At 45.2% G+C, this 15,801-nt stretch overlaps 1 protein-coding gene and 1 pseudogene across 1 annotated transcript in view; both read left to right on the top strand.

Annotated features, from left to right (window-relative positions):
- The window catches only part of AATK (apoptosis associated tyrosine kinase), a 299,299-nt gene that overhangs the window by 31,778 nt on the left and 251,720 nt on the right, over window positions 1-15,801 (top strand).
- Window positions 12,933-13,051, top strand: LOC134898377 (5S ribosomal RNA; annotated as a pseudogene).

The following is a 15,801-nucleotide window of genomic DNA, read 5'->3' as shown; positions in this document are numbered from 1 at the left end:
AACTTGCACATTCTGAGGCAGGCCTGCCACAGTCTAAATCGGTTAAGGCCCATTCCACAAGGAAGGTGGGCTCATCTTGGGCGGCTGCCCGAGAGGTCTCGGCATTACAACTCTGCCGAGCAGCTACGTGGTCAGGGGAGAACACGTTTGTAAAATTCTACAAATTTGATATCCTGGCAAAAGAGGACCTGGAGTTCTCTCATTCGGTGCTGCAGAGTCATCCGCACTCTCCCGCCCGTTTGGGAGCTTTGGTATAATCCCCATGGTCCTTTCAGGAACCCCAGCATCCACTAGGACGATAGAGAAAATAAGAATTTACTTACCGATAATTCTATTTCTCGGAGTCCGTAGTGGATGCTGGGCGCCCATCCCAAGTGCGGATTATCTGCAATACTTGTACATAGTTACAAAAATCGGGTTATTATTGTTGTGAGCCATCTTTTCAGAGGCTCCGCTGTTATCATACTGTTAACTGGGTTTAGATCACAAGTTGTACGGTGTGATTGGTGTGGCTGGTATGAGTCTTACCCGGGATTCAAAATTCCTCCCTTATTGTGTACGCTCGTCCGGGCACAGTACCTAACTGGCTTGGAGGAGGGTCATAGGGGGAGGAGCCAGTGCACACCACCTGATCCTAAAGCTTTACTTTTTGTGCCCTGTCTCCTGCGGAGCCGCTATTCCCCATGGTCCTTTCAGGAACCCCAGCATCCACTACGGACTCCGAGAAATAGAATTATCGGTAAGTAAATTCTTATTTTATGATTGAAAAAATAGGGACACACATGGCGCCTGACAGAGCAAGTCAATTGATGGTCTGTTCGAATGAAGATACAGCGGGGGACACATTTCAGCTCGCAGACTCCTGAGGTGCGTGCTGAATTGTTCGAAAAGTCTGTGGTTTAGGTTTGAGCACCCTAACCAGAACTTTAGATGGTCTTTGTCGCTATGCACGGCTAAACCCAGTACTTATGGGTACAAGCACGCAGCATGCATGCCCAAGGGGGGGTGGGGGGGGTGCACACAATGAAATTGTATTGGAGACTGCTCACAAAACAATTACCTCCCTAAAAAGGCAGTCATTTACAAGGCAAAAACAGGTTGGTTGTACATGATTGCCGCATCAAACATATGTACAGAGTCGCCAGATTTCCCGCTCGGCTTACAGGATATTGCATAAGCCTCTGTGTACGTACGTGTGTGTGTGTGTGTGTGTGTGTGTGTGTGTGTGTGTGTGTGTGTGTAAATAAAATGTATAAAAAAATTAATTAATTATATATATATATATATATATATATACATCCACCAGATCCGGCACTCCTATTGTCCCAGTGTAGAAACTTGCCAGGTGCCCTCCGTGACGGCCGTGTTGCAACGGCCCACAATATCCACACACCACTCGGCGGCACTCCGGACAAATAAATGAAGACTACAAAGTCATCTTGGATTAAATCCAAGATGACTTTGTAGTCTTCATTTATTTGTCCGGAGTGCCGCCGAGTGGTGTGTGGATATATATATATATATATATATATATATATATATATATATATATATATATATATATATATATATATATATATATATATATATATATATATATATATATATATATATATATATATAGAGGGGTAGGGGTAATAGCGACTAACAATGTCTACACATAAGGATATAAATATGAAGAATGAAAGGATACGTATGTATATAAAAGGTGGGATATTTATTAAAAAACAGATAATTATAATTAAAAAAAATATATATTATTTTTAAATATGAATAAATGGGTGGAGTTTATATAAAAGAATGGGTTTAAACAATTAGGACAAATAGTATGGCTGACTAGCATATAAAATCACAGCTGGAAACATAAAAACATAAAAGTGCTTGATAAGAGAAAGGTGCTTATCTTAAAATGGAAAGTCACTTGAGGTACATCCAATGCGTTTCGTCCATCTGACTTCATCAAGGGGTAAAGGGCTACTGAGCAATGATTCTATTTATAGCAAAGGTAATTAGCAGACAAACTATGACATCTCTTCTAATAAGTGAAAGGAGGAGAAATGCAGCGGCCTTAGAAAAAGAAATAAAGGAGAAAGATGCCGAGCTGGAACCCCATAAAAGTAAAGAAGATTACAGGGTGAATGAGAATGTCCTTAACAAAAAGCTGGAACATATTGAAGAGGAAGTCATACGAGGCAAGGAGAAGAAATTTCTCAGAGATAAAAGGGACTACGAACAAGGTCATGTGAAAAATTGGAGCAGATTCAAGACCTATGACAGACCTCAGAAAACTGATCAGAGATACCAGTGGGAGACTGTACCACAAAAGACGAGACCTGCATGGAGAGATGACTCGCCAGCCACACCGCACATTAGAACATCTAACAGATTCAATGCCTTCAACCGATTTAGAACCAACCGTGTGTTATGATTCCCGTACTCCAGACCAGAGGAGATCTAATGGCAGAGGTCTGAGTACTGGGAAGATTTGCTGGTTGTGGGAGCAGGAGAGCCTAGTAACCCCTGGCGCCCTAACTCCGTTGTCTCGCCCGTGTTATCAGAAATCCCCTGCGAGACTATGGTTGCTTGAGCCCATGGCAGCCGCGTTCGAAGGGCGGATTATGTCTGCCCAACCCCGATGCCCCCTCAGGTCTTAATGGGAGACCAAGGGAAATCCGAGACAGGGTGATAACCAGGGGCCCTCTGACTAAGCAACCAGGCCAGGGGTTACAAGCTAACTAACTTAAACCAAGGTATGTGCGGACTAGCCGCCAGGGAAAAGGACAACCAAAGATCCACTGATCCGTTACTCCTATCCAGCACCGCTGGATACCAGAGTGGATCTGTGGGAGCGGAATCCTCCGCAAAAGCCCCAGAACACAAATAAACTAAATAATAAACAGTAAGCGGACAATCCGCAACACACGGCTGCGCCGCGACTCACGAACACCACAGGATGTTAAAGGTGCTCGGTCAGACTCCAGGAATAGATGACAAATATCCGAGTACAGGACCACTGAGGACAGGAACAACCGGATAGAGCAGGACTGGAAACTCTCTGCAACTGACAAAGGCAAACAGGAAGCTATCACCGGCGTCTGTGAGAAGTCCAAAGGGTGCTTATAAGTGTGAGCTCCCCAATCAGGAGCCAGACTGGGTCATCACAATTAATGCCGTGCAGCTTGCATGCTGCACGGCCAGCACACCATGATACAATCAGCACATCATGATACAATTAGAACAGACCCAGCAACGGGGAACGCGGCCCGAACGTGGCGTCCCCGTTGCTAGGGTCAGAGCGGCTCCGTGCGCCCGGCGTCTAGCGTTGCCAGGGAGCCGGCGGCTGTACACGCACGGCGTCCCTGGTTGCTAGGCGCCGGGCCGCACCGACGAGCGGACCCCGGCGCCTAACAGTACCCCCCCCTTGAGGAGGGGTCAAGGAACCCCTAAAGCCAGGTTTCTGAGGAAATTCTCGAAAAAATGCCCTTTTGAGCCTCGGGGCATGAAGATCCTCATCCAGGACCCAAGACCTTTCCTCTGGCCCATAACCTCTCCAATGTACCAAAAAATAAAGCCGACCCCGGGACAACTTGGAATCGAGAACCTTCTCCACCAAGAACTCCTGCTGACCCTGTACATTTATAGGTGATCTCCCCTGAGATATTTTACGAGGAAATCTACTGGACGAAACATATGGTTTCAGCAATGAGCAATGGAAGGTATTTCCGATCCGTAAAGTTTTTGGTAAACGTAACCGGAAAGCAACTGGATTGACTTTTTTGATAATGTGAAATGGTCCAATAAATTTAGGACCCAATCTGGCTGAGGTTTGTCGAAGTTTAATGTTGCGAGTCGACAACCACACCTTATCTCCTACTTTAAAAGTGCACGGCCGCCGGAGCCTGTCAGAAAATCTTTTTTCCCGGAATGCCGCTTTTCTGAGAGCCAGGTGCACTTTTCTCCAAATAAGTTTAAGATGAGAGGTCAGGGCCAGTGAGGAGACAGAGGAATGTTGAAAAAATGAATTAGCTCTGGGGTGAAAACCAAAAACTGCAAAAAATGGAGACACATTGGTGGAAGAATGACAGGCATTATTATAAGCAAACTCCGCCAATGGAAGAAACTCCGACCAGTCATTTTGGAGTTTGGCCGAGTACAAACGCAAATATTGTTTTAGAGATTGATTAACTCGCTCAGTCTGCCCATTGGATTGGGGATGATAGCCGGACGTTAAAGATAACTTCATCTTTAATGAAGCACAAAAAGACTTCCAAAATTGTGCAATGAATTGTGGACCCCGATCAGAAACAATATCAGTGGGTAAGCCATGGAGTCTGAAAACATGGCGGAGGAACAAGACTGCCAATCCCTGGGCAGATGGCAATCGGGGAAGAGCAATGAAATGGGCCATTTTGCTAAAACGGTCCACTACCACCCATATGACTCGGCATCCGGCTGACAGAGGGAGGTCCACCACAAAATCCATGGAGATATGCGACCATGGCCTAAGAGGAACATTCAAGGGCATAAGTTGACCGATGGGTAAAGAACGGGGAACTTTATGCTGTGCACAGACCTGACACGAAAAAACAAACTCTTTAATGTCTTTGGAAAGACCAGGCCACCATACTGAGCGGGAGACTAATTCCAAAGTCTTAGCGATTCCCGGATGCCCGGCAACTTTGCTATCATGAAACTCCGTCAAAACAGTTGCTCTCAAAAACTCAGGGACAAAAAGACGACCAGCAGGAGTATTTCCAGGAGCTTGATGTTGAAGCAGCTTTAACTGGGTAAATATATCCTGTGTGAGGCCTGCCCGAATGGTTGAGGACGGCAGTATGGGAGTAACAGGACTGTTGTCTTGAACTGGAAGAAAACTGCGTGACAGGGCGTCTGCCTTAGTATTCTTGGAACCTGGCCTGAAGGTGATAATGAATTTGAAACGAGTAAAAAATAAAGCCCAACGAGCCTGCCGGGCATTCAGTCGCTTAGCTGATTCAATGTATTGAAGATTTTTGTGATCAGTCAAAACTGAAATAGTATGAGTCGCTCCTTCAAGCCAATGTCTCCACTCCTCGAAAGCCCATTTAATAGCCAGCAATTCCCGGTTACCAACATCGTAGTTGGATTCTGCCGATGAGAATTTCCTGGACATAAAGGCACAAGGATGTAATTCAAGGGAATCCGGATCCTTCTGAGATAGGATAGCCCCCACTCCAACCTCCGAGGCATCAACCTCAACAATGAAAGGCAATTCTGGGTTGGGATGTCTGAGGACAGGGGCTGAGACAAAGGCTTGTTTCAAGGCCTGAAAAGATAACTCAGCTTCACGTGACCAATTGGTAGGATCTGCTCCCTTCTTAGTTAGTGCCACAATGGGAGCAACTAGGTCAGAGAAAGAGTGAATAAATCTTCTATAGTAGTTCGCAAACCCTAAAAAGCGCTGAATTGCTTTTAAGTTGGTGGGTTGCGCCCAACTAAGGATGGCTTGGAGCTTCTTTGGTTCCATACAGAATCCCCGAGGGGAAATAATGTACCCTAAAAAGGATACCTCCGTAACATGAAATTCACACTTCTCCAGCTTGGCATACAGGTGATTTTCACGTAATTTTTTTAGAACTTGACGCACCTGGGTAACATGTTGTTCTACAGAATCAGAATATATCAAAATATCGTCTAAGTAGACTACAACGAACCTTCCAAGAAATTCACGGAGCACATCGTTAATGAGATCCTGGAAGACTGCCGTAGCGTTAGACAGGCCAAATGGCATGACCAGATACTCATAGTGGCCTGACTGAGTACTGAATGCCGTTTTCCACTCATCCCCTGACTTGATTCTGATGAGGTTATATGCTCCTCTCAGGTCAATCTTAGAAAAAATCACAGCCGAACGTAGCTGATCAAAGAGGACAGAGATCAGCGGCAGAGGGTAAGTATTCTTTACTGAGATTTTATTCAAAGCTCTAAAATCAATGCAGGGTCTGAGAGAACCATCCTTCTTCTCTACGAAGAAGAAACCTGCACTTAAAGGGGATTTGGATGGCCTGATAAATCCTTTCCCAAGGCTTTCTTTCACATACTCATTCATGGCCACAGTTTCAGGACCAGACAATGCATATAACCTTCCTTTAGGCAACGTGGCACCAGGAATTAGTTCAATGGCACAATCATAAGGCCTATGGGGAGGCAGAATATCCGCATTGCCCTTGGAAAATACATCAACAAAATCCTGGTATTCCACAGGAATGGGTGCGGGAACGGCGGCAGCTACTCGGATAGGAAGCGTAATACATTCTTTATTACAGATGGTACCCCATTGTAAGATCTCCCCCGACTGCCAATCAATGATGGGATTATGAAAGGCCAGCCAAGGGTGACCCAGAACCACAGGAACTGCTGGACAATGGGTAAGGAAAAACTCAATCTTTTCAGAATGTAGAGCTCCTACCGAAAGTAAAACAGGAGGTGTACAGAGAGAAATAACCCCATTGGACAAGGGACTCCCATCTAAACCATGCATGGTGACACACCTACCCAAGGTTAACTGAGGAATACCTAAGGCCTTGGCCCATGTTAAATCCATAAAGTTCCCTGCAGCTCCACTGTCCACAAAAGCAGAGACCGAGGAACAGAGGCTGCCAAAGGAAACTTTAGCAGGAACTAACAGTGAATTATTTGAGGAGATAAGCTGCAGACCAAAGTGAACCCCCTCACAACTCACTTGGTCGGGAAGTTTCCCGACTTGTTCGGACAACTACGGGCAAAATGTCCCTTACCTCCACAGTATAAACAAAGACCAGAATTTTGCCTCCTGGTTCTTTCTTCAGGAGACAATTTGGAGAGACCTATCTGCATAGGCTCCTCCATGTCCACAGGGATGGAAAAAACACAAGGAGTAGACCCGACAGACGCTCCTTTTTCAGCCCTCCGCTCTCTGAGCCGACGATCTATCTTAATAGAGAGCTCCATGAGTTTATCGAGAGTCTCAGGAGCGGGATACTGAAGGAGACTGTCTTTAATAGTTTCAGATAAGCCGAGGCGAAACTGACTGCGCAGGGCTGGGTCATTCCATCCACAGTCGTTCGACCAACGGCGAAACTCCGTACAATAAATCTCTCTGCGGGATTCCTACCCTGTCTGAGAGCACGCAACTGACTCTCAGCGGACGCCTCTCTATCAGGGTCGTCATACAGTAGCCCTAACGATTTTAAAAAGGCGTCTACAGACAATAAGGCTGGATCGTCTGTCTTTAAACCAAAAGCCCAGGTCTGAGGATCCCCCTGAAGCAGAGAAATAATAATTCCAACCCGCTGAGCCTCCGTACCTGAGGAGACTGGTCTTAAACGAAAATAAAGTTTACAAGACTCTTTAAAATTAAAAAACTGTTTTCTATCCCCAGAAAAACGGTCAGGCAGATGCATCTTTGGTTCAGGAATGACCCTCGGGGAAGTCCGTAACAGATCTTCCTGTGACCTCACCCGGAGGGACAGATCCTGAACCATCTGAGTAAGTTCTTGAATCTGACTAACTAGAAGCTGGCCAGGATTTGGCCCAACACCGGTGGGATTCATGAGGCCGACAAAAATCTCCCAACTGAATAAGTAAAAAAAATCAACTCCTGTTAATTTAAAAAAATTTTTTTTTTGTCTGGCCGGTGATAATGTTATGATTCCCGTACTCCAGACCAGAGGAGATCTAATGGCAGAGGTCTGAGTACTGGGAAGATTTGCTGGTTGTGGGAGCAGGAGAGCCTAGTAACCCCTGGCGCCCTAACTCCGTTGTCTCGCCCGTGTTATCAGAAATCCCCTGCGAGACTATGGTTGCTTGAGCCCATGGCAGCCGCGTTCGAAGGGCGGATTATGTCTGCCCAACCCCGATGCCCCCTCAGGTCTTAATGGGAGACAAAGGGAAATCCGAGACAGGGTGATAACCAGGGGCCCTCTGACTAAGCAACCAGGCCAGGGGTTACAAGCTAACTAACTTAAACCAAGGTATGTGCGGACTAGCCGCCAGGGAAAAGGACAACCAAAGATCCACTGATCCGTTACTCCTATCCAGCACCGCTGGATACCAGAGTGGATCTGTGGGAGCGGAATCCTCCGCAAAAGCCCCAGAACACAAATAAACTAAATAATAAACAGTAAGCGGACAAGCCGCAACACACGGCTGCGCCGCGACTCACGAACACCACAGGATGTTAAAGGTGCTCGGTCAGACTCCAGGAATAGATGACAAATATCCGAGTACAGGACCACTGAGGACAGGAACAACCGGATAGAGCAGGACTGGAAACTCTCTGCAACTGACAAAGGCAAACAGGAAGCTATCACCGGCGTCTGTGAGAAGTCCAAAGGGTGCTTATAAGTGTGAGCTCCCCAATCAGGAGCCAGACTGGGTCATCACAATTAATGCCGTGCAGCTTGCATGCTGCACGGCCAGCACACCATGATACAATCAGCACATCATGATACAATTAGAACAGACCCAGCAACGGGGAACGCGGCCCGAACGTGGCGTCCCCGTTGCTAGGGTCAGAGCGGCTCCGTGCGCCCGGCGTCTAGCGTTGCCAGGGAGCCGGCGGCTGTACACGCACGGCGTCCCTGGTTGCTAGGCGCCGGGCCGCACCGACGAGCGGACCCCGGCGCCTAACACCGTGAACAAGATTTTTTATCCTCACGACAAGGAGCAAGACTGAAAGATCCTCCCAGGAGCACAATCTACGAGGACGTCAAACATGCCTCCCCACTCAAAAGAAGGTTTGCAGAAGTAGAGGAAAACGGGGCGGTAGGAGGAAAAGAGTTCAAAAAGAGAAACCTATAAGCCTAAACACAGGAGAGAAAGGAATCTTCAACCTATCTGCACACAAACTTTAATACTACAACATAGGAACAAAGGGTGCAGGTGCACCATACACCATTAAAATTATTATAACCATAATATAATATTTGAGGTTCTTGGCATATATTGGCCAGTATATGAGCCTGCCCACCTGCTTCACGGTGACCTCATCGGACAGGTCCCTAACACTATAGGGGTTCACCTCCGGGACGCAGAGCACCCCCAGACCACCCCAGCCAAACCACCCCAGGGCATCACACAGAAAAAAAGGATAGGCGTGAAAGATCAGTGTTAAGCAAATGAAAGAGGCTGCTGAATGTAAAAGAAAAGAAGAGGACAGCAGTAAAGTGTTAGAATGTGAAGTTTAGCTGAGCAGTGTTAGAAGTGTAAAAAATATGTGAAAAAAGCTACAAAATATAAAACAAACACACTGTGATATAAGTGTTAAAAGTAAATGTAAGGTGGCGATGCCCCAAGGTGGCCCAGCCAGAGCAATATAGGGAGCTCCACGCCCCAAAAGCTCACCCCCAAACTGACTTTGTATATAATTAAAAGGATCATACCTATGTCTTTTGTGCAGTCAGAATGTGCTGGTTACCTGTTTAAAAGCCTGAGAGGCAGTGGGTAGGGTGCTAATCCAGAGATGAGGGCTGTCCCAATCCCTCAGGTGTGTATACACACACATAATATAGACTATATGGAAACGGAGCCTGGATTGCACACCCTAGCTTATTATAATGGGATGTGCTACCTTGCTGGGACTAAGTACTGTAATACTACAACATAGGAACAAAGGGTGCAGGTGCACCATACACCATTAAAATTATTATAACCATAATATAATATTTGAGGTTCTTGGCATATATTGGCCAGTATATGAGCCTGCCTACCTGCTTCACGGTGACCTCATTATAATAAGCTAGGGTGTGCAGTCCAGGCTCCGTTTCCATATACTCTATATTATGTGTGTGTATACACACCTGAGGGATTGGGACAGCCCTCATCTCTGGATTAGCACCCCACCCACTGCCTCTCAGGCTTTTAAACAGGTAACCAGCACATTCTGACTGCACAAAAGACATAGGTATGATCCTTTTAATTATATACAAAGTCAGTTTGGGGGTGAGCTTTTGGGGCGTGGAGCTCCCTATATTGCTCTGGCTGGGCCACCTTGGGGCATCACCACCTTACATTTACTTTTAACACTTATATCACATTGTGTTTGTTTTATATTTATGTAGCTTTTTTCACATTTTTTACACTTCTAACACTGCTCAGCTAAACTTCACATTCTAACACCTTACTGCTGTCCTCTTCTTTTCTTTTACATTCAGCAGCCTCTTTCATTTGCTTAACACTGATCTTTCACTCCTATCCTTTTTTTCTGTGTGATGCCCTGGGGTGGTTTGGCTGGGGTGGTCTGGGGGTGCTCTGCGTCCCGGAGGTGAACCCCTATAGTGTTAGGAATCTGTCCGATGAGGTCACCGTCAAGCAGGTGGGCAGGCTCATATACTGGCCAATATATGCCAAGAACCTCAAATATTATATTATGGTTATAATAATTTTAATGGTGTATGGTGCACCTGCACCCTTTGTTCCTATGTTGTAGTATTACAGTACTTCGTCCCAGCAAGGTAGCACATCCCATTATAATAAGCTAGGGTGTGCAGTCCAGGCTCCGTTTCCATATAGTCTGCACACAAACTTACCGACTCGGAACAATCACTACTCGGTAAAGGATTATCATTTGCACCTTCAGAGGGTCTAAATAAATTTAACACCTTCATTGACCTTAATAAATTTGTGCGGAAACTCACATTAAAAAGACATTTCTTGAAAAAAGAGAGCGCCATCATTTCAAATTATGAATCTATCTCCAAATCTGGACTCAAACCGAAAAGTAAATACTACCCAGTGGAATCTAAAGGGAGCAACATTAGTATTTTTTATGATCTAGTAAAAAAAGATTATGTGAGACAGAACCCACACCAGTGGTGAATACGAATCTCCATAATAGAGAAATTGAAGCACTTAACAATCTTCAGAAGAACAAACAACTTGTAATAAAACCGGCTGACAAAGGGGGCGGGGTTGGTCATTTTGGATAGGGACAAATATGTCCAAGAAGCACAGAGACTTTTAGGAGATACGAGCTCCTATGCTTTGCTGCCTGACGATCCGAAAAATGCATTCATAGATGAACTTAGATCATTACTCCTACGAGGTCTGAGAAGTGACGTTATCACGAAGGATGAATTTTCCTTTTTAATGCAATCCAACCCCACGACCCCGATATTCTATTCTATTTTTTACCCAAAATCCACAAAAGCCTATCCCACCCACCAGGAAGACCTATTGTCGCAGGGATAGACTCCCTTACGTCTAATCTGTCTAAATATGTGGACATTTTCCTGAATCCGTACGTCAGGGAGTTACCCTCGTTCCTGCAGGATACTACTATGGCACTAAATGAGATGAAGAACATTGTATGGAAAGACTCGTATTTATGGATAACCATCGATGTCCAGTCATTGTATACCTGCATCGAGCACAAGAAAGGTATCGAAGCCAGCAGAGTGTATCTGAATAAAGACCCATCTCTTACAGAAGCGCATAGGACTTTTATTTGTGAATTGATGGAATTCATTTTAAGCCGGAATTATTTTAAATTTTTAGATAAATTTTATCTGCAACAGTGTGGCACTGCTATGGGCACTATTTTTGCACCGAGCTTCGCTAATTTGTTCATGGGTCAATGGGAGGAGAAGCATATGTACAACACGCGACATTTTGAGAAATATATCATCATGTACAAAAGGTATATAGACAACATTTTGATCATCTGGGATGGCAGCACCGATTCATTTATGGACTTTTTTAAGCTTTTACAGTCCAATGATTTTAATCTGTCTTTTACTTGTAACATGGATAGAAGTTCGATTGAATTCCTGGATTTGATTTTAACCGGAGAGGAAGGGGCAGTCACTACGAAAAACTACATTAAAGACGTTGACAAGAACAGCTATCTCCATTACAAGAGCAGTCACTCGAAGAAATGGAAAAACAACATACCCTACTCCCAATTTCATAGAATCAGGAGAAACTGTAATAAGACCGAGGACTGTGAGGAACAACTAGGAATTTACAGAAAAAGATTTGAGGAGAAAAGGTACCCCAAAGCTATATTAGATGGAGCCATTGAGAGGACAAGAAACCTTGAGAGAGATCATCTGTTAACTTACAGGGAAAAGACAGAGAAAAATGAATCAGTCTCTTTTATAACGACTTACAACAGCCATGAACATACCATCAGAACTTCACTAAGAACACATTGGGACATACTCCTGATGGACCCCATCCTTAAAGAGATTCTTCCTGCACAACCGGGGCTGATATTCTGCAAGTCAAGAAACCTGAAGGACATTCTCGCACCCAGTATGCTACGAGAACTACCACCAGAGGACAATCATCAATCTCTTCCGAAATGTGTTGGAGCATATAAATGCGGACATTGTAATGTTTGCAGATTCCTCATTCCCAATAGGAGAACATTCACGAACACTGATGGTACTCGGGAATTCAAAATCAAGGAGTTCATGAATTGCAATAGTACATCGGTCATCTACCTCTTGGAGTGTACTTACCACAAAAAGTACGTGGGGAAAACAGAGGACTTTGAAAATCAGGATTCAAGAACACGTACGCAATATCAAAAACAAACTAGAAACCCATTTACTGTACAGACATTTCAAACTCGAACACAACTCCAACCCGGAAGAACTCTCCTTCAAGGCCATTGAACATGTTACAAGCGGTGACAGAGGAGATTTAGCAAAGAAATTATCCCAGAGAAAGATGTACTGGATCTTTCAACTGAAAACTACATATCCCATGGGCTTCAATGAAGGTTACGAAATCGCACCGTTTCTGTGATAAGAAGCGACCTCATCTACACCCCCCGGTTTCTTTATTTTACCACTACGCACCTGACACTTTATATATTTATATAATTATAGTCAAAGCACGTAGCACGATGTAGTATGTCAATATGCTAATAAACTCAGATTGCTGTGTGATCGAGTCATTTGTCCACGAGATACAGTCATACCACACTGGCTGACGCCCAATCTCGCCCGATCTTGGAAGCTAAGCAGTGTAGGGCCCAACCAGTACCAAGTGGGGAACCACTTGAGAAGATTGGGTACTGTACAATGTGGGATACGGCGGACTTATGGCATGTCTACGATGTACAATATTGACACACGGATAGTTTATGTGCTCGCCTTTGGATTTTCTTAAATTGAAGATGTAATGACCTACACTGTATAGATACATCATATCACCTTAGAGCGTTTCTAAGTAGCACTCCTTCCCTCACTTATAATGTATCATACACCACTGTAATATATAGGTATACACATTATCACGGCTGTCTATCACCCATAAACACTTATCCCTCACCTCTCATGTAATGGATGCATACACGGTATGTATAGGCCATATTTCTCACTGGCATTAAAATGTAACACTATAATATGAGCACCTGATACGTATTCTTCACTAATATTCAAGAGACACCATTTTCCCCAGAAGTTACCACCAACTCCTCTAAAGATGTCTTACAGCTTGTTATAAACACTCTTATATGTTATTTAGCACCATTTATTTTATGGTGCTATATCATGATTTGTGTATTTTTTAAGAGATACAAAATTAATTTATATATACTGAGCTTGCGCCCCTCAGATAAATAGTTATTTCTAACACAGCAGCCAGTGTCATGTGACACGATATTCATATATAAGTATCTGTTTATACTCCTTGTAATATGAACTCTTCTCCCTTTAATAATTCCTTTGCTTCAATTGTATACATATAAACCAACTTAATCCTTACAAGGCATTAATCCTCATTTTATATCTATTTTTGTATATTATTTCCGTGAAAGCTGAATATGCTACTATGGAAATGTGTCCAGAATACCATGGCTTCTGAAAGATGGCCGCCGGGATGATTGACCATGCAGATCATCCTATCAGTGGAAGCTCCACGCCGCGCCCTGCTGCAACAGGAAGTGTGGCATGCCTAACAGAAAGAACAAGCCGGAAGTGGGGCAACATCGCGCCCGAACATAGACGCTAATTCCGGAAGTGGGGCACCGTGCAGTATGAAAGCGCGGACACAGGAAGCGGGGCGGAAATGACGCCTAAGGCGCCCCCGGACTTATTTGACTTATATTGCAAGTTCCTATACTCGTTTTTACACTAGACTCAGCCCTGGGAAACTATTATTGCATCATCCACCCCTGACACTTGTCTTTATCTGAATTTTACAGTTTCCTATGTAACTTTAATACCAGGCAATCCTAGGAGGAAGTGATGTCATAGTTTGTCTGCTAATTACCTTTGCTATAAATAGAATCATTGCTCAGTAGCCCTTTACCCCTTGATGAAGTCAGATGGACGAAACGCGTTGGGTGTACCTCAAGTGACTTTCCATTTTAAGATAAGCACCTTTCTCTTATCTCAAGCACTTTTATGTTTTTATGTTTCCAGCTGTGATTTTATATGCTAGTCAGCCATACTATTTGTCCTAATTGTTTAAACCCATTCTTTTATATAAACCCCCCCCATTTATTCATATTTAAAAATAATATTTTTTTTAATTATAATTATCTGTTTTTTTAATAAATATCCCACCTTTTTATATAAACACGTATCCTTTCATTCTTCATATTTATATCCTTATGTGTAGACATTGTTAGTCGCTATTACCCCTACCCCTCTTTTACATTTTTAATTAATAGGCAGCTTATCCCTGCCACTTTGTCTGGGGTCAGCTGACGCCTTTTAACCCTAAAGGAGTGTCTACACCTCCGGGTATTTTTAAACCCTGCACTTGGCCTGCCCACATATACCTGTGGCGCCATACTTCTACCACTATATATATATATATATATAAACGATACAGAAACTGCGGCACTCAGGGTCTTATATTCAATGGTTTGTATTGACACACAATTACATCGCGCACCAGCTGGTGGTGCGCGATGTAATTGTGTGTCAATACAAATCATTGAATATAAAACCCTGAGTGCCGCAGTTTCTGTATCGTCTATCAAGTATCCATCCTGAGGGCACCGGGGCACGGAGTTCGCTGAGGGAGTGCCGGGCTTTACGGCGCTACCTATATATTAGGCCAAATCTGTGATTCTGTGCCTGGCCGTAACGCTGGGTGGAGTCACAGCCCTGGCCGGAGTCACGTGCTTCTGACCACTGCCCAGGACAACAGGCTCAATCCATCATCAGAGGCAACCATCACTGGACAGACGCCCCAACGTGCACGGTACCACACACCCCTCACGCACCAAACCCTCCTTGCCTAACAGACTACCAACTTGCTCCCACTACCCGCACCCCCATAGACTGCCAACGCAATACCCCGTCCACACCTCCCACCTACAGCCGCATACATCATACGCTGGACGCCAGCAGCCCGCACCCCCCACCCCAACACGCTGCCTCCTTAACCCCCTTCACACCTCCCACCTCCTCCCGCACATAACACCTGCCGCATGTAATACCCGCTGGCCGGGACCAGACCGCACCCCGATCATTCTCTCCACAAACCCATCCACAGCTTCCCCCTCCTGCCGCATGTCATACCCGCTTGCCGGGACTCGCCCGCACCCGATCCCTGCCTCCACAAACCCATCCACAGCTTCCACCTCCTGCCGCATGTTACACCCGCTGGCCGGGACCCGCCCCCGCTCCCTGCCTCCGCCCGCACCCCGCTCTTTGCCTCCACAAACCTTCCCCCTCCTGCCGCATGTCATACCCGCTGGCCGGGATCCGCCCGCACGCCGCTCCCTGCCTCCACAAACCCATCCACAGCTTCCCCCTCCTGCCGCATGTCATACCCGCTTGCCGGGACTCGCCCGCACCCCGATCCCTGCCTCCACAA

This window comes from Pseudophryne corroboree, chromosome 3, assembly GCF_028390025.1.
Source record: "Pseudophryne corroboree isolate aPseCor3 chromosome 3, aPseCor3.hap2, whole genome shotgun sequence".
Lineage (NCBI taxonomy): Eukaryota > Metazoa > Chordata > Amphibia > Anura > Myobatrachidae > Pseudophryne > Pseudophryne corroboree.
The sequence above is the reverse complement of the archived record's forward strand: the minus strand, read 5'-3'. Positions and strand labels throughout refer to the sequence as shown.